General features: G+C 46.5%; 1 protein-coding gene and 1 pseudogene across 2 annotated transcripts in view; both read right to left on the reverse strand.

Annotated features, from left to right (window-relative positions):
- Window positions 1-25,889, reverse strand: part of SLC12A6 (solute carrier family 12 member 6) — an 830,972-nt gene that overhangs the window by 708,281 nt on the left and 96,802 nt on the right. The window lies entirely within an intron of this gene.
- LOC138299762 (multiple coagulation factor deficiency protein 2 homolog pseudogene) lies at window positions 1,286-1,571 on the reverse strand (annotated as a pseudogene).

The following is a 25,889-nucleotide window of genomic DNA, read 5'->3' on the forward strand; positions in this document are numbered from 1 at the left end:
TGTTCCCATCAATGATTTCATGGCAGTGTGAATTAAATTCAGTTTACCAGAATTTTCAAGTTGTCAATCATGATAAATATGAAGCAACGCTTCTAACTGCAAAACTGTCCCCAACTGCTAATCCACTGTCCAAATTATTGCATTTTCCAAACTATGAAGAGAATAAGCAACTAATAATTGATGGAAATGGACTACAACAAAATAATTATTCCTAATAAGCCCCTGCCTGCTTCTGCAGTTACCAAAACTTTCACCAATTCTACAAGACTGCTTAATAGAAATCTTTGAGCTTTCACTAATCCAAATATGTCGCCCAACTTTATTGAATTAAAAAAAAGCAGCGTAAGCAGAACCAAAAAGAAGGTTCATTTTAAAGCCACATTAGATCTGCCTTATGCTGTGTGGCAACCGAGAAACTCACAATACACAGTATACCACTTCATACCGCAGACCTAGCCCAGTTAGCACTGACTGAAGCTTTACCATGAAGCACGCCTTTCCACGAAGAGTTTAAACTCTCCCAGGAGAAATTCAAGTGTGGCTTGTGCAGACTTTCCTTGTAATTTAAAGTTGCGGAGGGCTACTTAGATATAATTAATCATGTTTATTAGTTGCTCCTTGAAATCAATATTCATGGAACTATTGAACAAATAAACAAATGTAGTGGCACACTTGTTCCAATCAAGTGCAGACTGCAATCTACTCTGGCATAAGAAGAAAAGGTGAACTAATGTGTTTCTATTAGTCTAATACTGTCTTGTTTAACGTGCTTAAATATAAATACGAATCTCCCTTGTCGTGTCTGAATCTAATCTGTTGGGTTTAAAATACTGCAGCACCAGTGTCATAGATGGGTTTATTTCACAGCATCGCATTGGCCAGCCCAGTATGAACAGCGAAACTACACTAATCATCTGCCTCCACCCAGCCTCCATTGCACCTGATATTTCAATCAGAGGGAAGTTTAAATGCTTACAGAAACATGGCCACCCTTTCAAAAACATACATTTTAATACAATACGATAATGAGAACGTCAAAGACAACCCAGTAGGCAGAATAATGAACCTTTTAGGAAATTATTCAAGGCAGACACGAAGAAAGAGGTTAATTCTCGCACTGCTTCTTCTATGACAACACAAGTACTCTCCACCTGTAAACACGAGCTGCAGATGTGTTCAACACATCTGTATAATAAAATCCTACAACATACAAGTACTATTCGAAGTCGTAAATCACATTATTTTATGCAGCAGTTGTATACAACTCCGGGAAACCCAAGGACATTCATTCCATTGATTTCGCAAATTCAGCGCAGTCAATATATCCATCATTGTTCTCATCGTCATCACTCAAGACGCCATCTACCAGACTAATAATTTCTTCTTCTTTTATCATCTCTGAATGTTAACCGCCTTCCTCTTTATGCACAAGTGAAATAGCAGCTGCAAGTTCCAAACCAACCAACACATCATTTCCATCCAAAATCGTGCATTTTAAAAAGATGAGGCTGAAGCTCTTGAGAAGACATCTCCTGTTCAGGACTGTCAATTACACTGTCTAGATGGTCCATAATGTGATTTTTATCCTGCTCCATATTTTTGTCCAATAGGGTACTCATGCGATTCCCTTCTTACACATTAGGATGCACACGTTCTTGAGCCGAAACCACCAGAAGACAGAAACACTACTGCATAGGAAAACAGTCTTATAACTTCTTAAAGCATACATGATCTTAACCTAATGGATTTCTTGTGCTCCTAAAACCCCTAATCGTGATTACGGTGACCAAATGTCCGCTACTTACGGACAGTCCGAAAAGTCAGCCTCATACCTGTCTTCCACTGCTATTCTTCTAACTCATGTAATTTGTCAATAATGTTAGCTCTTATGTGCAGAGTATAGTGGCAGCAAGTGCAGTGGCATAGAGTGCAGTGACAGAGATCAACGGCATACAATAAAGTGGCATAGAGTGACACACAATAGAGTTGAGTGTTGCAGAGTAGAGTGCAGTTGTGGAGAGTGACAGAGGGTAATGTAGTACAGTAAAGTGGTGTAGAGTGCAGTGGTGCAGAGTAGAGTGGTGTACAGTGGATTGGCATGGTGTGCTGAGGAATAGAGTTAAGTGTTACAGAGTAAGGTGCATTGACATAGAGTGCAGTGTTGCAGAGTGGCGTGGGGTAGAGTGGAGTAAAGTTGTGCAGGCAAGATTTGTGTGCCTTACACTGGAGTGGTGTAGAGTGCAGTACAGAGTGGCAAAGAGTGAATTAGCATATAGTAGAGTGCTACAGGGTAGAGTAGAGATGAGTAGCGTGCAGTGGTGCAGATTGCAGTGGCGTGGGGTAAAGAGGAGTGGTGCAGATTAGAGTGCAGTGATGCGGAGTGGTGCAGAGTAGAGTGGAGTGGTTTAGAATGGAGTCCTCATGGTGTGGTAGCACACTGCTGCTACAGACAACACATTTTCAATTGAAGTGACAATTACATTTGCACAGACATACAGTTTTACTAATCAAACCATACAGTGCACAGACAAACATGTGTGGAAATTGCATCACTTATTGTAATTATTTATTTTGATCAAATCAAAGTATTTGTTTCCAACACACTCCAGAAATAACATAAAATGTGTTTCATTTGTGTTCCTAATTCTGATATATTCTGAAATACTTACACAGTTAAGTTAAATGTTTTCATGTGCTAGAAAAAAGCCCTCTTCTAACCCCAGTATTTAGCAAGATTGTCACATAAATCCTCTCACTTTGAAGTTGGAGAAATAAAAGTAAACAAGAGCCCTCAGAAGACATTGCCTGATATTTGGCTTCAGTCTCTGAATGCAAAGCAAATGTGATAAGACAGGAATAAGATTTACAGGCCTGTTTACAGAAAGGGAGCACTTGGAAAGAATGTGTAAAAAAGGTTTGGGCAAGGGAATGTACAAACTCAAGCTGGACAGGCTAAAACAAGTAAAGCCAGCAAATGGAAAGCAAAACAATGTGATTTACAAACCACAAAGCCAATGTCAAGCAATTGGCAGAATGTATTCCTAGGTCAGCTTTCTGAATGTCCCCAAGATGTCTTTAGCAAACGAGACAACTGAGCTGTCTGGTAAGCTGCGACCTCAAAAGGAGAATGTTTGCTGCTCAGCACAGATGGCTATAATGACAGATGGCCACTGGTTGGTAGCTTGACTTGGAGTTCACCTGGACACTAGAATGCTGACCACAGTTCACATGCATTGTTAGATTTTTTTTCTTTATCCACGTTAGGTACATTTTTATTTTTGCTGCTAGAAATGTATAAAGAAAGATGACTTGTCATAATTGAGACTATAATCTTGTAACAGAATTGATTAACAGTTATTTATAGAGCCTACAAATGGCAGAATTGCAGTGTGAAAAGCTATCTAAACACAGTCATTTTTATTAAGAATCTAATGAACTGATATAATTGTTATTTAATACTACACTGTACCAGAATCTCTCCTAGTTAATGTGAGCTGTTTATTTTAATGACAAAATTAAACACCATGTCCTTAGTGAAACACAGAAAACTATATTTTCAAACTTTCAATGTTTCATGAACTTTGCTGAAGTGTAAAATGTTTACTTTGACTTTCTCACACAGAAACAAGTCAGCGGGGAATACAGACTGATATGTATTCTGCTGGGTCACAAGAGCGTGGTGACAGCTGACAGGCAAGGTTGTGACACAGTTGGAGCCCCAGTGGGAGGAACACAGAAGCAAAGCAGCACACCTATCATAATGACCTTCAACTCTAACCTTTGATTGGGCCATCTCTCCAACGGTGACCAAAGTCATCCATGGCGCTATACAGGGATATAACAAGCTGACAAAACCCTTATGTATTTAAAATATATCAGAAGGTGGAAGGCCACACTGCTTCCAAATGGCTGCATAGGAAAGCTTATAGAACATGGCAATGGCAGCGTTTCGTTTTTCCATTAAGTGCTCAAAAACGTGACTTATTTCTACTGCATGGCTTTTGCTGAACATACCCAGATATAAATGTATCTGAGGACACTTAGTCCTCACACTGGCTTCCTGTACGTCAACACATCCTTTTTAAATGACTTCTGCTTACTTTTAGGGCATTTCATAACAAAGGGCCGTTTATATGAGAAACAGAATTTAGGCCTACCATCCTTCTGGATCTTAGATCTTCTAATCGGCTGTTACTCATGGTACGCAGTGTTAGCTGTGCTCTCATGAGGAGCTGCTACTTTTCTTTTTTGGCCCCTAAATTTACTCCCATTTAACATGCATACCTCCCCTAACGAATTCTTATTTAAAAAAAAAAAAAATGAAAATGTGGCTGTTTCAATCATGTCAACAGCCTTCCTCATCAATCACTTTTGTTATCCAGCTAGTACTGCCAGGGCGTCTGTAAAACAGCTGTGCGCTTTATGTATGTCATATTCATTCATTCATTCACTGTCATTAAAACAGGTCAGTGGAAAGGTGGACCTTGTAATGTTACCCAACTGAGTGTTATAGGTTAGGAGTCATGAAAAGTGCCAGTCACAAGTACTACAAGCAAGTGATTTCAACATACAGTCTATGAAATATCAATTTGTGAGACCTCTTCTTTGGTGACCAATATAAATCCTACAGCAAAAGTCATAGATTGTCAGTTTCTGCACTCAAAGAAATCTATTTATTATTGGAGGACTGACCTCTCTCTGCCTGATGAACTGGCCCGAAAAGAGTGTGAAACTTGTCAGATTTTTTTCCTGAAATGTCACAGAAATATATTCTGTATTTTTGCCTACATCTCACAAGAATAGGTCAGATTTGAGGGTGGGACCAAATTTATATCATCACGGGTCACGGTTCAATGTGTATACTATATGAATGTAAGACACTTTATTACATAACATACATAGTATTGCAAGTGGCCATCAACAGCCCTTTGATAAAACATATAACCATTTACGTGGAAACTTGTACCCTCACTTTTGATAGTCTGGCCAAACCTCTGCCTGTCACGCTCTGGTCCTACCCTTTGCAAGCGCAAATGCAGCCTATACCATTAAAGCGGTTTTTAGTTATCATTCGACAAAACCTCTTGCACCTCTCCCCAGGACAGAGAATCAGGCGCGTGTGGCGTCCCCGACTGTTGCAGACCATCTCTTACTCGAAAGCAAGACAAGGTCCCACATAGCTCTTGTGCCGTATGAAGGGTCATCAGCCTTCCTCCTGCTGCTTTATTAGCAAACATGTTATTTTATTAATAAATGTAAGTAACTAACCAAAGACCAGATAACCAGTATAATCAGTATAGGTACAAAAAATGAGGATATGTAGGTGGACCAATAACAACGTTTTTACATCCTGGTCCCCAAATCACAGATCGGCCCTGCAAATAGCACGTCTAGCTTGAATGTATTATTGATAATCTACTACAGAAACATGATGACACAAAGAAAGACATGAATGGACTGACACTGACTGTTAGCACACCCCACCAGCTACTTAATCACATGCCAATCATAAAGCTTAACATACTTGGAAAACAGCACCAAGTCTGCAACACGTTTGTCAATCGTTGGCTTCCTTCTTTGTCTTCCACGTGTTCAACCAGACTCTCTGACCCACAGGCACAATGTGCCTAACATCTTGGGTTTGAGATGCTGCTTTAAGGAAATGTTTTTATAAAGCACTATGCTGCTTCTAGGACCTCTATGTGCACTACATAAAATGTAATGTACAAGATGCAACATTATACATAGCTACAAACATTCTATAAAACCAAAAAGAGGTAGGAGGTTTAAATTATCCCCAAAACTAGTTTTAGCATAACTAAACGAGATCACGTGACCTTTGACCTTATGAAATCACAGGAATTCGTTTGAACATGAAACTGGACTCAGATCAGGTGAAATGACAATGGAGCGTGTTATCCAAACAATATCACGAGAATTAAATGGCGACGTTAATGAGAGAAGGTTGCACACTATACTCATGCGTAACCTCACAAAACTCAAGTCATAAACAAAGTACCTGTGCAGTGCAGTGGTACCAGTCAGTACTCCGACAGCAGGGGTGAGGCATGTATTACATAAAACGTCAAACTGGCTGGTAAATCTCTTGTTACTCTAGTTGGTTCTGATATCTCTAATCGCGCAATCCCTAAAACGCATTAGGATAATTGAGTTGAATCTATTTAGGCTGTAATGTGACCCCAAAAGCATCACTTTACCACCTACATCTCTACGGACAGCAAGTAAGCAGTGCTCGTGGCCCTCCGATTGCTTGTCTCATTTACTAATGTCTGTTCCCTGCATCATTGTGCTTATTTGCTTTTCCCACATGTACAGGACTTTCCGCGCCTGCCCAAGGTCCTCACTAACCCCTCTAGGCTTACCCTGCTCTGCCCTTCCACTACATTCCTGTTCGCGGGTAGGGCAGTGTTTCTGCCCCTTTCTCACTTGGGCCGTCGCTTATTCCAGAGAAATTAGAACATTAAACTTCATTCCCCGCTGGTTCAAGCTGACAGAAACTCGTCACCTGCTCGCCTCAGTCGTTTTTCTGATAAAGATACCTCCTGCGCCGCTGCTGCGAACCATTCTCCGGTCTGTTTGTTCCAAATAGTCTAATTAGGTATCACGCAGGCAACTTTTTTTTTTTTTTTTTAACATTTCTCAAGACTGTGCACAAGTAATTAGATTACTCGAATTTAAAAGCATACTTTGTACTTTTATTTTAGTTACTAATTATTTCGCGTCTCAAAAGTGTAGCTTAAAACAGAAAAAAAAACAATATGCCTAATAACTCTTATGCTGCTGTTTCAAGTGGAACTTTTATGCATACTCGGTGCGGATCTACTTGACACTGCACAGTGCTGCTGCGCACTCCCTGCACTCAGGAGTCTGGGACTGAGGGAGTGCATGCCACCTGCTGAGTGAGGGGAGGGGGAAGGACAGAGAGATATAGAGAATAAAGAGGGAGAGAGAAAGGGGGCGGGGCAGAGGAAAAAAGAAAAGGGGGTACAATGAACAGAACGTGAGGAAGAGAAAAAGGGACAGCGAGAAAACCAGAAAGGAACGCGGGAAAGTGAGAAACAAAAAGGGAGAGTGTGAAAAGGAGTGAAATAGCAGGATATAAAGGGAGTGGGGGGACAAGCGTCTGCAGAGGACAGCGGATGTTCTGAGCGTGCCCCTGCTGGCTCCAGGCTGAAGCTGCTGAGACCCGCTGCCCTGAAGTCTTGTCCCCTCAGCTGAGCCTGAGAGCCGGGCGGCCTGTTTGTGTTTTTGAAGGACAGGCAGCGCGCGAGCGCGGGCTCAGGGGGATTCACTGACAGGATAAATGGAAGACAAGCGCTGCGATTAGCCTTAGACAAAAAGATAACAGCTCTAGGAATCAGGCGGCAGGCTATGGCTTTTTGGCCGCCTTTGGGGGAAAAAAGGTCTACGAATCAAATCTAGACTTGGTATACAGTAGGGATGGCTAAAAAGCCGTGGCCTACAGTCAAAATCTAAGGGGCGTCAAGCGTGCACTACATCATAAACAATGGTGGGACATAGGTATTTCCATAGATTCAAATAGCATCAATTTCAATGTGACAGTGCTGTTGGAAACACTAGGCAGATTCATTCCGATTGACACTGAGGACTGAGTACGAACATTTATTACATTCCGCAACAAAAGGCACACTATCCTAATTTCTAACACCCGAGGATTGCATCCACTGGTGTGCACTGCAGCAGCGGCAGCACTTTCCTGGTCTCTGCTGCTGCTGACGCTACTGTGGACACCCTCCAGCTTTTTTGGCTGTCAGAGGAAAGACTGATCCGCTCCAGATGGTGTGTGGTCTGACGACTGGGGAGAGTGAAACTGCCGAGGGCAGTGCTGCGCGGTCTGTGTAAATGACTTCCTTGACCTCGCTGAGAGGCGGGGGGTCTTCATCCTAGAGACCACACTGAAGATAGGCCAAAACAGACTTCAGCAAGTGATGTGGAACTCAAGATGGACGCTCGTGTGTCTGTCATACTGAGTGAGCGAATTAAAGTTCTCTCATGAGATATAGTTCTAAATGCAATTAACATATTGAACTGCACCCAGTACCAACAAGTAGCCCTGCATGAGATTCTGGAAAAACACAGTTTCATCTCAGCACAGTTTGCTTCTTGGGTTAGAATGAGAAGACATGTTTCTGCAAACTCGTATTGTTGAAAGACAGAAATCCTGTGCGCGTAATTTCCTCCTTAGCTGCCAGAAATGTGAGCACCATGAAAAACACAAAATAACACCCAAAATATAATTTTCCAGAATCACACCCATGTTCTAGACAATGAAGGAAATATGCCACATCCATATAAAAACAACAAAGCCAAGAAATAAGAGGTGCACTGCACTCCAGACGAACTGTGGATACTGTCTACACACAAATAATGAACCTTGTGACAAATAATCACGGGCCAAGACTGCTTTTAAGGTCTTATTCTTACACAGTGTTGTCAAAGCTTGCGTTTTGTGTGAATCAGTGACTGCACCATAGCTCAGGATGCAAAACTATCATAAATGAACTGTTTCTTCAGCACACTAGTTGTTACATGTGTGAGCCCTGAGTTGGAAACTCAACTGTTAATAATTTTCTAGGTCTTAATTAAGTCAGAAGGGTTACGGAAAGTTCCACCAAAACGAAAGTATAATAGTCACTCACCAAAACAGAATAATGGTCTCACTAAAGCATAGCGGGCAACCAAGCACTAGGCTCTCTTTCAGAAGCGATGGGAGAGATGTTATGTTATAGGAGACTTGATATAGCACACAACTCATCCCCGTGGGGATATCTCGGCGCTGTGAGCAGCAGGTAGGTGGTTTTTAAAGGCAGCATTACAACCAAGTTTTCAAGTGTTTCTTGAAGCCATATAAACTAGTGCATGCACGAAAGTACAAAGGAAGCTTTTTCCAATGATACAGTCCAAGGTAGGAAAAGGCCGACCCCCATATTTGGCTGTGTGGATACACCACAGACATAAAAGCAGTTGGTTGCTGTATCTTAAGTTCCTGTTCGGGAGGCCCCAGGTAAGTCTGTCCTGAAGGTATCTTGGGCCAGAGACTGTCAGAGCTTTGTAGGTCAAGCAAAGCAGTTTAAATAATGCTCTCTTACAAATAGGGAGCCAGTGTAGAGCTCTGAGCGTGGGAGCTGACGGGGTCTATGGAGGTAGGTTGTTTACCATACAGGTGGCGGTATTTTAGACAACCTGCAATTTTGATAGAAGGGATTCATTAGAAGCAAGGATTAGGGCACTGCCATAGTCCAAATGACTGATTATTAATGCGTGGGTAAGTAACTTCTGGGAGCTTAACGGTAATCACTGAAAGATTTTCCTAAGTAGGTTGTTAGAAATGGGGTCACTAGTCGGCAGTGGTTTGCACCCGGTCCAAGTAGGGACCCTCACTCTAGTCAAGATAGAGGAGTCACACAGCTAATAGAACCCCTGGTCACCTCCTTGTGTAGCTTGGCTCAAGCAGTCAGGCTTACCTCAAAGACAATGTGTAAGTATTTGTACCCACACACAGTAATAAAGTGAAAACACCACAAAAGTACTCTACACAAGTTTAGAAAAATAGCAAATATTTATCTAAGTAAAACATGACCAAAATGACAAAAATCCAACATACACAAGTAAAGATATTATTTTTCAAAGATTAAATCTTAGTAAAGCGCTTAGAAACACAATAGCTCCAACTGGGGCTATCACTATGTCGTGACAGAGTCATTTCCAACAGTCCGACACCACTTGCAAGGGAGTGCGGGCCGATCATGGAGTCGCATGGACCCCAAGTACCGTACCTTGGAAAAACAATGAGGAAACAAAGACTTTGTACAGAGTCAGAGAGGTGAGACGCCGCTGGAGCAGGTGCGGTGTCAATTCCTTACTGCTACCGAGAAGGTGAGGCATCTGTTCCTTACTGCTAGGCAGGTGAGGTGAGGCGCAGATTCCTTACAGTATAAGGGGAGGTTATGCAATGTCGGTTCCTTATGACCCTGCGGGGAGATGAATCCAGCAGGTCAGGATGTGAGGCGTTGACTCTGCAGTGTCGCAATCACACAACCGGGCCACAGGTGCTGCGGTGGAGTTAGACGTCACGGATGTCGGTGATACAGCACTCGGGACTCAAGCTGTGGCAGGACTTTGAAGGCGCTGCGCGGCTTCGGGCCTGTGTTGTAGGTAGTAGTCGTTCCACTCCGCGGGGACCACAGCTCCAGTGCAGGCGGCGTCGCTGAGTCGGAGAGCAGCGCCTATTCCAAAGTCACTCTGGAGTCAATGTGCTTTGTTTCTTCTTAGTTGCACCAGAGCTAACTTCCAAGTGCCCAGGAACAAGATTTGGCACCACTTGGCAAGTCAGGGCTCTCAGTAAGAGAGCCGAGGCGCTGATAGGTGAAGGGTCTGTTGATGGCCCTGAGACTTAATAAGAAGCAAGCTCAGTTCAAGCCCTTGGAGAACCTTGGAAAGCAGGATGTAGAAAGCAAAGTCCAATCCTTTAGCTCCCAGGACAGAAGCAGTAAGCAGCAAGCAGCAGGCAGCAGGCAGCAGGCCAGCACAACAAAGCCACAAGCATAGCAGCAGTTCCTTCTACAGCATCCAGCTCTTCTTCCTGGCAGAATGTCCTCAGTCCATAGGTGTTCTAACTATGTGGGGTCAGAGGTCCAGTACTTATACCCATGTTTGTCTTTCAAGTGGGCAAACTTCAAAGAAAAGTCTTTCTGGTGCACAAGACCCTGACTTTCCCTGACTTGGACCCAAACTTATTCCAGGGGGTTGGAGACTGCTTTGTGTGAGGACAGGCACAGCCCTTTTCAGGTGCAAGTGCCACCACTCTAGCTCAGGAAGACACATCAGCCTGGTGATGGGCCTTCAGGATATGCAGGGCACACCTCAGCTCCCTTTGTGTGACTGTCTAGAGTGCATGCACAAACAGCCCAACTGTCACCCTGACCCAGACCTGTATTCAGCAGACAGGCAGAGGCACAGAATAGTTAAGCAAGAAAATGCCCACTTTCTAAAAGTGGCATTTTCAAACCTACAATTCAAAAAATAACTTCACCAAAAAATGTATTTTTAAATTGTGAGTTCAGAGACCCCAAATTCAATTTCTCTATCTGCTCTTAATGGGGAAATTACCCTTAAAGGGTATATCAAGGCAATCCCTATGTTACCCTAAGAGAGAGAGAGAGAGAGAGACAGGCCTTGCAGTAGTGAAAAAAACAAATTTAGTACACCAGTACATATCCTACCTTACACCGCACCCTGCCCACAGGGCTGCCTTGGGCCTACCTTCGGGGTGACTTACATGTGGTAAAAGGGAAGATTTAGATGTGGCAAGTGGGTGCACTTGCCACGTTGAAATGGCAGCTTAAAACTGCACACACAGACACAGACACAGCAGTGGCAGGTCTGAGACATGCTAACAGGGCTACTAATGAGGTTGGCTCAATCAATGCTGCAGGCCCACTGGTAGCATTTGATTTACAGGCCCTGGACACACATAGTGCATTTTACTAGGGGCTTGCTAGTAAATCAAATATGCCAATTATGGAGAAACCAATCACCAATACAATTTACACAGGGAGCACTTTCACTTTAGCACTGGACAGCAGTGGTAAAGTGCCTAGAGTCCTAAAATCAGCACAAAGGAATTCATCACAGGATCAAAATCAGGCGGTCAGAAGCAAAACGACAGGGGGAACCAAGCTACGAGCTGACAGGTCTAACAGGCGCATAATGTCAAAGCAAGTACCACAAACCAGGGTAATCTCGTCGCTCATTGGCAGTTTATCATCTAGAAGTATGCCCAAATTCCTAGCATTACTACTGGGCAAAGGGGCAGGAAAGAGTTCCACAGGCCACCAAACTTCCGCCCAATAAAGCTGTGCTTTTTTTAACAACAGAATCTCTGCTTTTCCTACTCTGAGTTGACGACAATTGAGGGACATCCAAATAGCAATTTTTCTCATGTAGGTGACAAATCGCTGTTTAACATTCACAGTGTTGTGCCCAAACAAGATGACCAACTGAGCGTTGTCTGCATAAGAAAAAGTTTCAAATCCAGAGGACTTAACTAAATGGGCTAAGGGGGCTACGTAGATACTAAAGAGCCTAGGGCTCAAGGAGGAGCCCTGGGGAACCCCCTTATTCAAGCTGACAGTGTTGGAATTGAACGCGCCCATAGAAACTGCTTGGACCCTGTCCTTCAGGAAGTCCGTCAGTCAATCAAGGGGCAGCTCCCTGGATGCCTATCTGAAGAAGACGCTGCACCAAGATGGATTAGGAAATGGTTTCAAACGCCGCTGATAGGTTAAGCGAGACCAGCATGGCTGGGTTTCCTGGATCCAAGGTTAACATAATAGTATCTACCATTGCAAGCAGTGTTGTTTCCGTGCTATGGGAAGTGCTAAAGCCAGACTGAGAACTGCCCAACAGACTACTGCTGCCCAGGTAAGAGGAGAGCTGTTTGTTGACATGGGTCTCCAACACCTTACCCAGTAGCGGAAGGAGAGATATGGGACTGTAGTTAGTTAGATCCTTAGGGTATGAATTAGGTTTTTTTCAGAATGGTGTGTTACATGGGCTGCATTCAAGAGCTGTGGGACAGAAGCTTGGGTCATGGACTTATTACGCAGTGCAGTAATCACTGGCGCAAGAAGAGGGGAAAGAGTTGCCATGATCTGTGGAGGACAGAGATCGGAAGGGGAGCCAGATTAAATTTTCCCTAACAAATCAATCATCTGTGTTAGAAGAAATAGGGTCAAGTCTTTCTAGAACCACTGAGGCAAAGTTGAATCAAGGGTCAGAAAAGGAAGTTACTGTGGAATGAAAACTATGGTGGAGGAGGGGGTCACGTAAAATAAGTGCACACATGAATTAAGGAAGTACAATAATGAAAAACAAGAAACACATTCAAACACAGTCATATACAATACAACACTATAAAAAAGCTCAGTAGATAGTGAAAATATTCAGAAAAAATACGAAGCAGTGATGTCTAACTTTAATGACCATACTACATTGTCCTTGAAGTACCTCTAGATTTAATCAGGTCTGCAAAGCAACATGTGATGGTCAGATAAGATATAGTTCATAAAGGCTTGCTATCTAGTGCACTATCAATACTATAATTACAAGGGAGGGCATGGTCTCGCCAGGCTGCAAGACAGCCGCTCTTTAGAGGGGCTTCCCAGGCCAGAGATAATAATCCAGAATCAATCCGTATAAACGTATGACATCATGACTGCCAAGCGCAAGTCACGGTGTGCAGAAGTTGTTGCAGACGATGTGAGGAGCTGTGGAGGCCCACTGTAGACCCGGGGGCTGTTTTGCCACAGTTGGGCCCAGGCGCAGCCTAGTGAGGCCCTCGGGTGTCAGCCCGGTCACATGCTGAGGGGAGCCATGAAAGCAGCCCGGAGCAAGGTAGGGCTCTTTCATCATAGTAGCATAAGCGTCTGAAGAGCTACATGGCTGGATATGGACTACCCCATGCATGCACCAGACAGCGTTTAGACGCCCGAGGGGGCGGAATTCTGTGATGTTAAGGCTGGGGGCTCCGGGTCTCTTTAATCGGAGCAAGACGATTGCAGGAAGGTTGCAGCTAGCTTAGTTGCGACATGAGGCCCCGCCACGCACGGGTAGGAGAGCCTTGGGCCCTGTGGGCTGTACGGTGCCCCATCAATTCAGTGCACATAATGACCTGGGGTGGAGAGGAAATTTGGAAGCAGCTTGAGGCCAGAGGTGGCTGAGCTGGCCTGCTTGGCCTTCAGTGACAGGGAGTGGCTGGACCAGTGCGGATGCGATATTTGAGCCCCGGGTCCCAAGTATTGCCTTGTCGAACACAATGGCCCCCAAAGTTATGAGCTGAGGTGACTTGTGACACTGGAAGCAGGCTGAAGGCACTTACCGGCTATAATCGTGGGTAAAACAGACACCAAGCAAGCAAAACTCACTTTCGAGGGCAAAAAGTGAAATAGCACTAAAGAAGGTGAAAGGTCCCATGGCGCAACTATGAATCCTCAAGTTGGAAGAAGACCCAGATGAGTTTGATCTCAAATATGATGATGATGGATGAGAAAACCAGTTTAAAAGACCATAGACGGCAAGTTGGATCTTCTCACTGCTTGATTAGACCAGGTAAAGCAATGTGAGGACACTCATGAATCCAGGCTGGATGGGCTGGAGAATTGTATATCTGACATCGACGAGCAACAATCCAAATTAAAAGAGCACCAGTTAAAAATGGACAAAATATTAGACATCATTAAGGCCGAAAACGAAGATTTGGAGGCTAGGTCTTGGCGCAGCAATATTCGCATCATGGGAGTCCCAGAGTCCACAACAATATCTAAAATGGATGACTTTGTGGAGGCACTGCTGTGCAGCCTGTTTGGCACGGATCTATCACGAGTGTTCATTGTCAAACGGGCCCATCGATCACCGGGCCCTTGAACATCGCCCGAGGCACAGGCCCGACCCATTATCGACAAATTACTGAATTATCTGGACAGAGACACGATCCTGAAACTGGCCAGAGAAAGAGGTCAGTTACAGTACAATATCCTTTTTCCCTGACTTTACTCAGAGCGTGCAGGTCGCCCGCCGTGAATTCATACCAGAGAAAAAACTCTTGTGCAACGTTGAAATCCCGTACGCCAGACTGAGTCACCGTGGAGGGGAAACAACCCTTTTTTACAGATGCAAAGTCAGCAATGAAGTTTGCCAAAAGTATAACAAAACAAAAAAACGTGGAATGGCGGGAAGATCGAATGAACACGGCCCCCCTCAGCTACAATGACTGAAGGACGCGTGAGGCCCTCAATGCCCCTGTAGTTGTTTGTACACTGTGCTCCCAACGCTCCTGTATGCTAACTCTAAACAGGACAAAATGTATCTTCGGCTACCCAGCCAACTGGCTGGGTTTACAACTGTAGTCACTTCACCCCCAGGGAGATTTCCCATGTTGCTCTCTTTTAAAAGGTGCGGGGAAGTTGGGGGGGAGGGGAGGCATTGCATCTCAACCAAGTTGGGTAGGTTGGTGTGGGTAGGATGGTATGCTTGTTATGTAGTTCAGTTATTTGTTTGTTTTTGTATTTTCCAGTAAGGTCCACAGATGGAAATTCACCACACGTGGGCTGTGACAATGCACCACAACATAGAATCTGTGGACCACGGTCCACTCCAATAGCACAGACCACACTGATACGACAACCCTTAAGTGTTTAACCTGGAATGTATGTGGCATAAATGACGCTAGAAAAGCACGCCTTGTATAGTCTTACCTCAATAGGCACAAAATTGACATATGTTTTCTACCGGAAACACACAGTCCCCGTGTCTAAGAGCTAAAGGCTGTGAGGCTGCTTTCTCATCCACATATTCGACATACGCCAGGGGGTCGCCATAATACTACACAGCGGGCTTCCAAGTAAGGGATACAGTGAGTCCGAAGGCTGATAAGTCCTCCTTGCGGGATCACTCGGTGAGCATTCTGTCACACTGGCTGCCGTATAAGGCCCAAATGCGGATGATCCTGAATTTTATTCCATACTATTGACCAAGATAGAGGGGCTGGGCCTGTGGAATCTCATATGGGGCAGTGACTTTAACACCATTCTGGAGGACCAATGTGACAGATTGGGTGTTTCTCAGGAGCTCCACCCTTGCACCTCCATGATGCTCCATATGATTATGAAAGACAACCAATTACAAGATATCCGGAGGCTAACACACCCACATGCACTAGAAGGAACTTGCATCTCCACATATCACAGAACATGGTCCTGAAGAGATTTTTGTGTAGTATCACATGAGTTGAGATCGTGGGCTGTGGAAGTCACCCACCATCTGCATACCTTATCAGATAACAAACTGGCCCTTTTGTGCTTGAACTTCCTTGAACTTCCTCAATCCACACCCAGACCCTTCTCTTGGCGCCTACCATCGGGCGCCTTACGTGACACTGTGTTCTGTGTTCTGTGAAGAGATCCGTAACGGGATCATCATGTTTTTTCGCCCATAACGTACAAACTGTTGACTCGCTCTCCACGCTATGCGAGGCCTTCAAGGTGTGCCTAAGAGGCACATGCATAGCACATCAGGCGGGTGTTTTGAAATCTATCTGCAAGACGCTTGCTAATCTAGAAAACGAGATCCACGCTCTAGAAATGTAATATTTTCACCTTAAAAGTACGGCGGATATAAATGACAAATTAAAGAGAATTCCAGGAGGAAGCCATCCAGGAAACTCCCTTCCTAAATAGGGATGCGTAAGCACGTCAATACGGTGAAGGCGACCGACCGGTCAGAACGCTAGCGAGACTACTGCACCCCAACCCAACCTCCCCCCCATATAGCCGAGATCTTAGATTCTGAAGACAACTTAGCAACCACCACACCAGAGATAGCACAGGTCTTTTCATAATTTTATGACAACCTGTACCAGTGTTGGAGGGCCAGGATCTCACGGAATACATAGATACTATACAACTAGTGTGGCTGGACCATGCTCATCGCGCCTACCTAAAAGCTCCTATTACAACTCTGGAGATTGCATGGGTGATAGCAGAACTCCACAGCGACAAGTCACCTGGTGGGGACTGCCTTACTATTGCATTCTACAAAGAGTATGCTTCCCTGCTGACCCCACATCTCCTGAAAATGTATAAAAAATCGTTAGAAACGGGCAGGCTCCCTGCCACGCTACAGGAAGCCACGATAGTTACCTTGCTCAAACCTGGCAAGCCAGCTACACAATGTGACTCCTACCGGCCATTATCCCTCATTAATGTGGATAATATAATATACACAAAGGTATTAGCTAACCAATTACTACCTCTTCTACAGAAACTAATAAGGCCAGACCAGGCCGGTTTTATACTGGGCCCTCCAACCTCTCATAACCGTCGCACTATTTTTGCCACTATGCATCCTCTTGCTCCCTATATATAGGCTACTGAGGCCCTGCTGGATGCCACCAAGGCGTTTGATACATTGGAGTGGTCCTACCTCTTCCCCCTTCTGGCCAGAATTGGCACTATTGGGACATGTCAGGGAGGTACCTGTTGAGAGTAGGCGACTAATCGCAATGCTGCTCCTGCTGACAAAGCGGAGGGTGGCGATGTACTAGGGCCGGCGTCCGGCTCCCACTGTAACTGACTGGTTACGTGATGTAACTTACTGTCAGGAGCAACTAGACACATACTGGGATTTAATGCCACAACGCTCCTAGCCCAAAGATATTTGGGGCTCCTTCCGGTCATACATTTACACACATAGTGCACCTGTATCTCCTGATGGAACACACTACACCACTTTATTAAGGACTGAGTAGTCAAAACACGAACACGATAACAATACACCACACATAAAATGTCTAACATTATGCCACAAGATTCCTAGCTCGCAAATCACCACACCTCAAAGGGTATACAAATGATGGCCATGCAAGTTCCTGGCCCCAACCACTAATAACAGGGACAAAGCAGCAAGGATCAAGTTATTCTCACTGATCTCTGTGCAATATGTTTATGGACAAGCAAATGCAGATCATGGTGCCACAGTTAGATGAGCATATGTTAAAATAAATTGCTTCAAAGTCCCTCATGGAGCTTGTTTGACGTTGTCGTACATGCAAAATCTAATAAATATATATAGAGATTTTTTTTTTAAAACAATATCATTTCAAGCTGGACACCAGATTCAGGAGCAGTGGTAGTGCAGGATGCAGAGCACTGCAAATGAATACCTGCCAAGCGCTTTACAAACCAAACGGAAAGAAAGAGGGACCAATGAAAATAAAATGAAAAAACTAAAAGGACCGGTCCTCCAGCATTAAAGTGCACTCAGTTTCATATGCATGTGTACATGGTCAGACGAAAAGTTGTCAATCACATCGTAATAGAGCTAATGGCTGTGTGTTGACCCACTGCCCCATGCTACATGCTGTCATGAGTACAAACAACATGTGAAGGACACGCTAACAGACCAATGGCGGAAGAGGGCCGGTCCAAAGCCTCTAAATGCATGTATATGCATGCATTTTATGATTATATATTTATTACTAGAGCCTTCCAGACAGCTGAAGCTGTAGGCTGGATTATGTTACTTAACCTGTAAATATTTGTGTAGAATACTGTAGATTCACATGCTTTTTATACTCCATTTAATGCTGGGTCTGGGGTTGGAAATGACCTTTTCTGCAGGGTCATATCAGACTTTTTGCCTTCTTCCTCCTCTTTTTCTGATCCTGCTTTTGGACTCTCTGCACTCTCATTGCTGACCAGTGGCTCTGTGTCTAAAACACCGGTACTCAAAGTACGGCCCGCGGGCCGCCAGCGGCCCCACGGACCTAACTTGGCGGCCCGCGACCGCGAGACGCACACCAAACGCAATAAACAATGGCCGCCGTATGTAAACATAGAGGAGGGCCGCGGGAGCATGCTCCCGCGGCCCTCCTCTATGTTTACATACGGCGGCCATTGTTTATTGCGTTGCCCTGACGATCTGTGGAAGCCAAAGCCCCATAAAAGTCAGCGCTTGCAGCTAACTTTTACGGGGCTTTGGTCGTCTGCCTGCTGTCACCGGCTCCACGTCTGCTGCCCGCCTGCCTGCCTGCTGTTCCAGATTTGTGGCATCTTTACAGTGCTTTGAGTCAGGTAAGGCTCTTTGGTTATTTATTTATTTGTTTTTAATGTAGTGTGTGTTACTGGGGTAGGCGTGTGAGCAGATTGCGCTGTGTGTGTGCGCTGTGTGTGTGTTTTACTGGGGTGGGGTGAGAGCAGATGGCGCTGTGTGTGTGCGCGCTGTGTGTGTTACTGGGGTGGGGTGAGAGCAGATGGCGCTGTGTGTGTGCGCGCTGTGTGTGTTACTGGGGTAGGGGTGAGAGCAGATGGCGCTGTGTGTGCGCGCGCTGTGTGTGTTACTGGGGTAGGGGTGAGAGCAGATGGCGCTGTGTGCGCTGTGTGTGTGTGTTACTGGGGTAGGCGTGAGAGCAGATGGCGCTGTGTGTGTGCGCGCTGTGTGTGTTACTGGGGTAGGCGTGAGAGCAGATGGCGCTGTGTGTGTGCGCTGTGTGTGTGTGTTACTGGGGTAGGGGTGAGAGCAGATGGCGCTGTGTGTGTGCGCGCTGTGTGTGTTACTGGGGTAGGCGTGAGAGCAGATGGCGCTGTGTGTGTGCGCTGTGTGTGTGTGTTACTGGGGTAGGGGTGAGAGCAGATGGCGCTGTGTGTGTGCGCGCTGTGTGTGTTACTGGGGTGGGGTGAGAGCAGATGGCGCTGTGTGTGTGCGCGCTGTGTGTGTTACTGGGGTAGGGGTGAGAGCAGATGGCGCTGTATGTGTGCGCGCTGTGTGTGTTACTGGGGTAGGGGTGAGAGCAGATGGCGCTGTGTGTGCGCGCGCTGTGTGTGTTACTGGGGTAGGGGTGAGAGCAGATGGCGCTGTGTGTGTGTGTTACTGGGGTAGGGGTGAGAGCAGATGGCGCTGTATGTGTGCGCGCTGTGTGTGTTACTGGGGTAGGGGCATTGTTTTGAAAAAGGGGGTGGGGTGGTTGTTCCCCCTCTAAGCCCCGCCCCCTCTAAGCCCCGCCCCCCGCTGTCACTTCAGTGCGGCCCTCGGCCGCAAACCATACTGCAATTTTGCCCCCCGAGAAAAAGTTTGTGAGTACCCATGGTCTAAAACATGGTAACATTGATAATGATTTGCATATCTGATTTACTAGTAAGTCCCTATAGTAAAGTGTTCTATGTGTGCCCAGGGCCTCTAAGTCAAAGGCTACTAGTGGGCCTGCAGTACTGGTTGTGCCTCCCACTACGGTAGCCTTTCAAGCATGCATAATGCTTGCCTTTGCAGAGCCTCTGTGTGCAGTTTAAACTGCCATTTCTACCTGGCAAGTGTACACACTTGGCAGGCCTAATCCTTCCTTTTTATCACATGTAAGACACCTCTAAGATAGGCCATGGTTAGCCCCAAGGGCAGGGTGCAGTGTATTTAGAAAGTTGAGCATGTAATTTTAATTTTAACATATCCAGGTACTAAAACAACTCTTAAATTTGATTTTCACTATTGCAAGGACTATTTCTCCCATAGGCTAGTAGGGGGATTCCCTTAAAACATATTTTAAGTGTAATTTCCAATAGGGAAAAATTGACTTTGGTGTCTCTGGACTCACAATTTGAAAACACATGTTCTAGTAAAGGTAGTTTTTAAATTGCAGGTCTGAAAATGCTACTTTTAGAAAGTTGGCCTTTTCTTACTTTAACCATCCTGTGCCTTAGCCTGCCTCCAATCTGGTCTGTGTAAATTTAGGTGACAGCTACCTTTGTGCATGCCATCCAGACAGCCATACATACAGGGCACTCAACTGCCCCTGCACTCCATCTGCATACTGACAGGTCTTCCTGGCCAGGAAGGGTGGAGGGCCTCAAAGAACGAGTTACTTACCTTCGGTAACGACTTTTCTGGTGGATACATTAGCTACCTGTGGATTCCTCACCTAATGAATACTCCCATGGCGCCAGCATTCGACGGAAATCTTCTTACTAGTCTCTGCACGTCGACGAGGACGTCACTCTAGCCCACGCGACGCCGTCTGACGTCATACAGGCAATAAGAGGTCCTCGACGACGTGCGGACGTCAGTACCAATCATTTTTTACGTGCATGAGAACAACCAGGCAATGCAATGAAAGAGCAAGGCAACATCCCATTACATTGTAAAAATACACAACATTGCATGAATAACTGTAAATCTTTTATATATATATATATATATATATATATATATATATATATAAATAAAACTCTCTCTTTTTTAAAATATATATATACACATCAAGTATATACACAAAGATATATACATATATACATATATAAATATATTATACACAACATCTATTGCTCCCTCGAAGACCAAGAGGAGCGCACTCAAGGATTACTTGGTAAGACCAGAAAGGCAACGGGGAGGCGGGTGGGACCGTGAGGAATCCACAGGTAGCTAATGTATCCACCAGAAAAGTCGTTACCGAAGGTAAGTAACTCGTTCTTCTGATGGATACAACTACCTGTGGATTCCTCACCTAATGAATAGAGTCCCAAAGCAGTACCACTCCCGGCGGTGGGTGCCGAAATGGTCAAACCAAGAAATCCTGCAGCACTGACCGTGCAAAATGGCCGTCCCTTCTAACCTCAGAATCCAAACAGTAATGTTTTGCAAAAGTGTGAAGGGACGACCAAGTTGCAGCCTTGCAGATGTCGACCACAGGAACACCTCTGGCCAAGGCCGAAGTGGCCGACTTAGCTCTGGTGGAATGAGCTCTAATGCCCTCAGGAGGATCCTTCTTTGCCAAAGAGTAACAGATTTTAATGCAAAGAACAACCCACCTGGATAGTGTTCTCTTGTGGACTGCCTTTCCTCTCCTCTTGCCCACGTATCCAATAAACAGCTGATCCTCCAGCCTGAAATCCTTTGTTCTATCAATAAAGAAGCTCAAGGCCCTCTTTGGGTCCAGACGGTGCAGTCTTTCTTCCTCTTTGGAAGGATGAGGCGGAGGATAGAACGTGGACAAAGTAATTGCCTGAGCCAAATGGAAGGGTGAAACAACCTTCGGGAGGAAAGCAGCCTTGGTCCTCAACACCACCTTATCCCCATAAAAAGTTGTATAAGGGGGCTTTACTGATAAGGCCTGCAACTCACTCACTCTCCTTGCTGATGTTATAGCTATCAGGAAGACTGTTTTTAAAACCAAATACCTTAAGGGGCAAGAATGCATAGGTTCAAAAGGGGACCCCATAAGGAAAGTCAGGACCAAGGACAAATCTCATTGCGGCATAACGAATGGCTTTGGAGGATATTTATTTAGAAGACCTTTCAAGAATCTGATAATAGGGGATTTAAATAAAGATGGTTGGTCTGGAAGACATATGAAGGCTGACAAGGCCGATAAATAACCCTTAATGGTAGCCACTGCACAACCTTTCTGCGCTAGAGACAGAGCAAAAGACAAAACGTCCGATAGATGAGCATGCAAAGGATCAATCTGCCTCTCTCCACACCACGCAACAAATTTAGACCATCTATTAGCGTAGACAGATTTAGTGGAGTGTCGCCTGGCCGCTAATATAACATCCACTACCTCAGGCGGGAGAGAAAAGGAACTCAGGTTGCCCCATTCAATCTCCAGGCATGTAGGTGCAGACCCTGGAGGTTGGGGTGTAGAACCTGCCCCTGCGACTGCGAGAGGAGGTCTGCCCTGAAAGGGAGACGGAGCGGAGGGCACATTGAGAGTTGGAGAAGGTCGGAGTACCATACCCTCCTTGGCCAATCCGGAGCTATTAGGATGACTAGAGTCCGGTCCTGGCGAATCTTCCTCAATACTCGAGGAATCAAGGGTATGGGAGGAAACACGTAAAGCAACTGGCCGCACCAGGTTATTTGAAACGCGTCCCCCAACGCTCCCTGCATCGGATACTGGAGGCTGCAGAATAACGGACAATGCGCGTTCTCTCGAGTGGCAAACAGATCTACCCGAGGAAACCCCCACCTCTGGAAGATTAAACGGACTTGATCTGGATGGAGACGCCACTCGTGGTCTGCCGAGAATTGGCGACTGAGACTGTCCGCACGCACGTTCAAGACTCCGGCCAGATGGTTTGCTATCAAGCAAATCTGATGGTCCTTTGCCCAGGACCATAGTCGAAGAGCTTCTCTGCAGAGAAGGTACGACCCCACTCCTCCCTGCTTGTTTATGTACCACATCGTGGTAGTATTGTCCGTTAGGACCTGTACCGACTGACCACGAAGGGAAGGGAGGAAGGCCTTGAGAGACAGACGTACAGCCCGTAACTCTAACAGATTGATGTGAAACATCTGTTCCTCTGGAGACCAAAGACCTTTGATCTCCAGATCCCCCAGATGAGCTCCCCACCCTAGAGTGGAAGCATCCATTATGACTGTGGCCACTGGTGGCGACTGCTGGAACGGCTTTCCTTGTGAAAGAGTGTTGCTTGCAATCCACCACTTCAAATCCACAGCAGCATCTCTGGAGATCTTGACAGTACTCTCTAGATCCCCTTTGTGTTGAGACCACTGCCTTCGGAGGCACCACTGAAGAGCCCTCATGTGCCAGCGAGCATGCGTGACCAACAGAATGCAGGAGGCAAACAGACCGAGCAGACGAAGGACCTTGAGGACTGGAACTACCGCTCCATTTCGAAACATTGGAACCAAATCCTGAATATCTTGAATCCGCTGAGGCGGAGGAAAGGCCCGACCCAATGTTGTATCCAGTACTGCCCCTATGAACAGGAGGCGCTGAGAGGGCTCTAGGTGAGATTTGGGCTCGTTCACCGAAAAACCCAGGTCGAACAACAACTGGGTTGTTGACTGCAGATGATGCGACACAAGCTCCGGGGACTTGGCTTTGATCAACCAGTCGTCCAAGTAAGGGAATACTGCTATCCCCTTCCTTCTGAGCTCTGCCGCAACCACCGACATCACCTTCGTGAAGACTCGAGGTGCTGAAGTAAGACCAAACGGAAGGACCGCAAACTGATAGTGCTGCAATCCCACCACAAACCGGAGATACTTCCTGTGTGACTTGAGTATCGGAATATGAAAGTAAGCATCCTGCAAGTCGACAGACACCATCCAGTCTTCCTTGTTCAACGCCAAGAGCACCTGTGCTAGGGTCAGCATCTTGAACTTTTCCTGCTTGAGGAACCAATTCAAGATCCTCAGGTCCAGGATTGGTCTCAAACGACCATCCTTCTTGGGAATCAGGAAATACCTTGAGTAACATCCTCGACCCCTTTCCTGCTCTGGGACCAACTCCACCGCGCCCTTTGAAAGGAGGGCTTGTACCTCCTGTTCTAGCAACCGGAGGTGTTCTTCTGAACAATAAGAAGGACGGGGCGGGATGAGGGGCGGGAACTCCCGAAAGGGAAGGGTGTAGCCTTTTCCCACAATACTGAGAACCCAAGTGTCCGTTGTAACAGTCTTCCATTTGGTGAGAAAATGCTGTAATCTTCCCCCTACAGGAGAGGAGTGAGTGGGAAATGGTGGAAGCCTAAGGCTGCTTCCCCTGCTGCACCCCGCCAGAGGATGAGGAAGAGGCAGAGTGCTGCTGAGAGGCTCCTCTGGTGCGGACCCTACCTCTCCCCCTAAAAGATCTATAGGGATGGGAAGAGGCAGGTTGCTGATATCTTCCCCGAAAGGAAGAGGAGGAAGAGCCACGCCCAAATCCACGAAACCTCCTGAAAAATCTGGAAGAGGCCGTGGAAGAAGGAGCTTGGAGCCCTAACGACTTAGCCGTGGCCCTGCTTTCTTTAAAACGTTCCAAGGCCGAATCAGCCTTGGCTCCAAACAGTTTGTCCCCATCAAACGGGAGATCCAACAATGTGGACTGTACATCCGCAGAAAAGCCCGAGTTACGGAGCCAGGCCTGTCTCCTTGCCACCACAGTTGTGCCCATTGCTCTGGCTACCGAGTCGGTGGTATCCAGTCCCGTCTGGATAATCTGGGTCGCAGCAGCCTGGGCATTTGAAACAAGATCCAAAAGACCCTGGGGAAGCTCTGTAAATGATGAAGAAATGTCATCCATCAGAGCATGAATATACCTCCCCAGGATACAGGTTGCATTGGTGGCTTTTAACGCCAAACTGCAGGACGAAAAAATCTTCTTCCGACTGCGCCTCTAGTTTCTTAGAATCTCTGTCCCCAGGCACCGTCGGGAAAGAACCAGGCGCTGACCTGGATGAACAGGAGGCCTGCACCACCAAGCTCTCCGGCGTAGGGTGCCTAGACAGAAAACCAGGGTCAGTCGGAGCCGCCCGATACCTCCTGGCCACGGCTCTGTGAACTGCTGGGGAAGATGCCGGCCTCTTCCACACCTCTAACACCGGATCCAGCAGAGCGTCATTAAATGGCAAAAGAGGCTCCGCCGCAGCTGAGGCCGGATGTAGCACCTCTGTTAAAAGGTTTTGTTTAGCCTCCACCACCGGCAAAGGCAGGTCCAAAAAACTAGCTGCCTTCCGTACCACTGCATGAAAGGAAGCAGCCTCCTCAGTGTATTCTCCCGGGGACGAAAGATCCCACTCAGGGGAAGTGTCCAGCCCACTGGCCGACTCCAGACCACGCAGCCCATCACCCGAGTCCTCTAGCTCTCCTTCCTCCAGGGCTCGTTGGTACTCCTGCTCCTCTAATACACGGAGAGCACGTCTCCTCGAATGAAGTCGTTGTTCAATACGCGGAGTCGACAATGCCTCCGCCGAAGTCGAAGATCGGCGCCGATCTTCAGAAGCCACCGACGCCGCGTCCGGCGCCACAGGTAACTTCGGCGCTGACGAAAGAGGAGCTGAAGCAGATGGACCCACCGGAGTCACAGGCCGAAATCCCGACGTCGACGTGATGGAAATCCCCGGGGCCAATCCTTCTGAAGCCACCGGAGCGGCCACCGGCGCCGACACTGGCGCCGAGCCCACGTTCCCAAAAGGGAGAAAGGGCATAAAGGGTGCCGGCCGAAGAGGCGCAGGATCACCCAATGAAAAGGCCAAAGGCCCAGCCGGAGCACCCCCTGGAGCCATCTGTTGGAAAATGGCATACATCGCATTCAATAATGCGGAACTATCGGCTCCAGGGGTGGGAAAAGCCGGATACTGGGGTGCCTGTCTCGGAGGCGACCCCGACGCCGGCCTCGACGTCTGCAACGCCGAAGAAAACACCTGAGGCTCCAAAACCTCAATCACCGACGCCTGTCCAGGTGAAGTTGGAGACGCCGGAGAGGGCAACGGCGTCGAAGGATGCGGCGTAACCGTGGGACTGATCTCCCATGTCCTTCGGTGCCGATCCGAAGACCTGGAACGAGTCTCCTTCGAAAGACG

Source organism: Pleurodeles waltl, chromosome 6, assembly GCF_031143425.1.
Source record: "Pleurodeles waltl isolate 20211129_DDA chromosome 6, aPleWal1.hap1.20221129, whole genome shotgun sequence".
Classification (NCBI taxonomy): Eukaryota; Metazoa; Chordata; class Amphibia; order Caudata; family Salamandridae; genus Pleurodeles; species Pleurodeles waltl.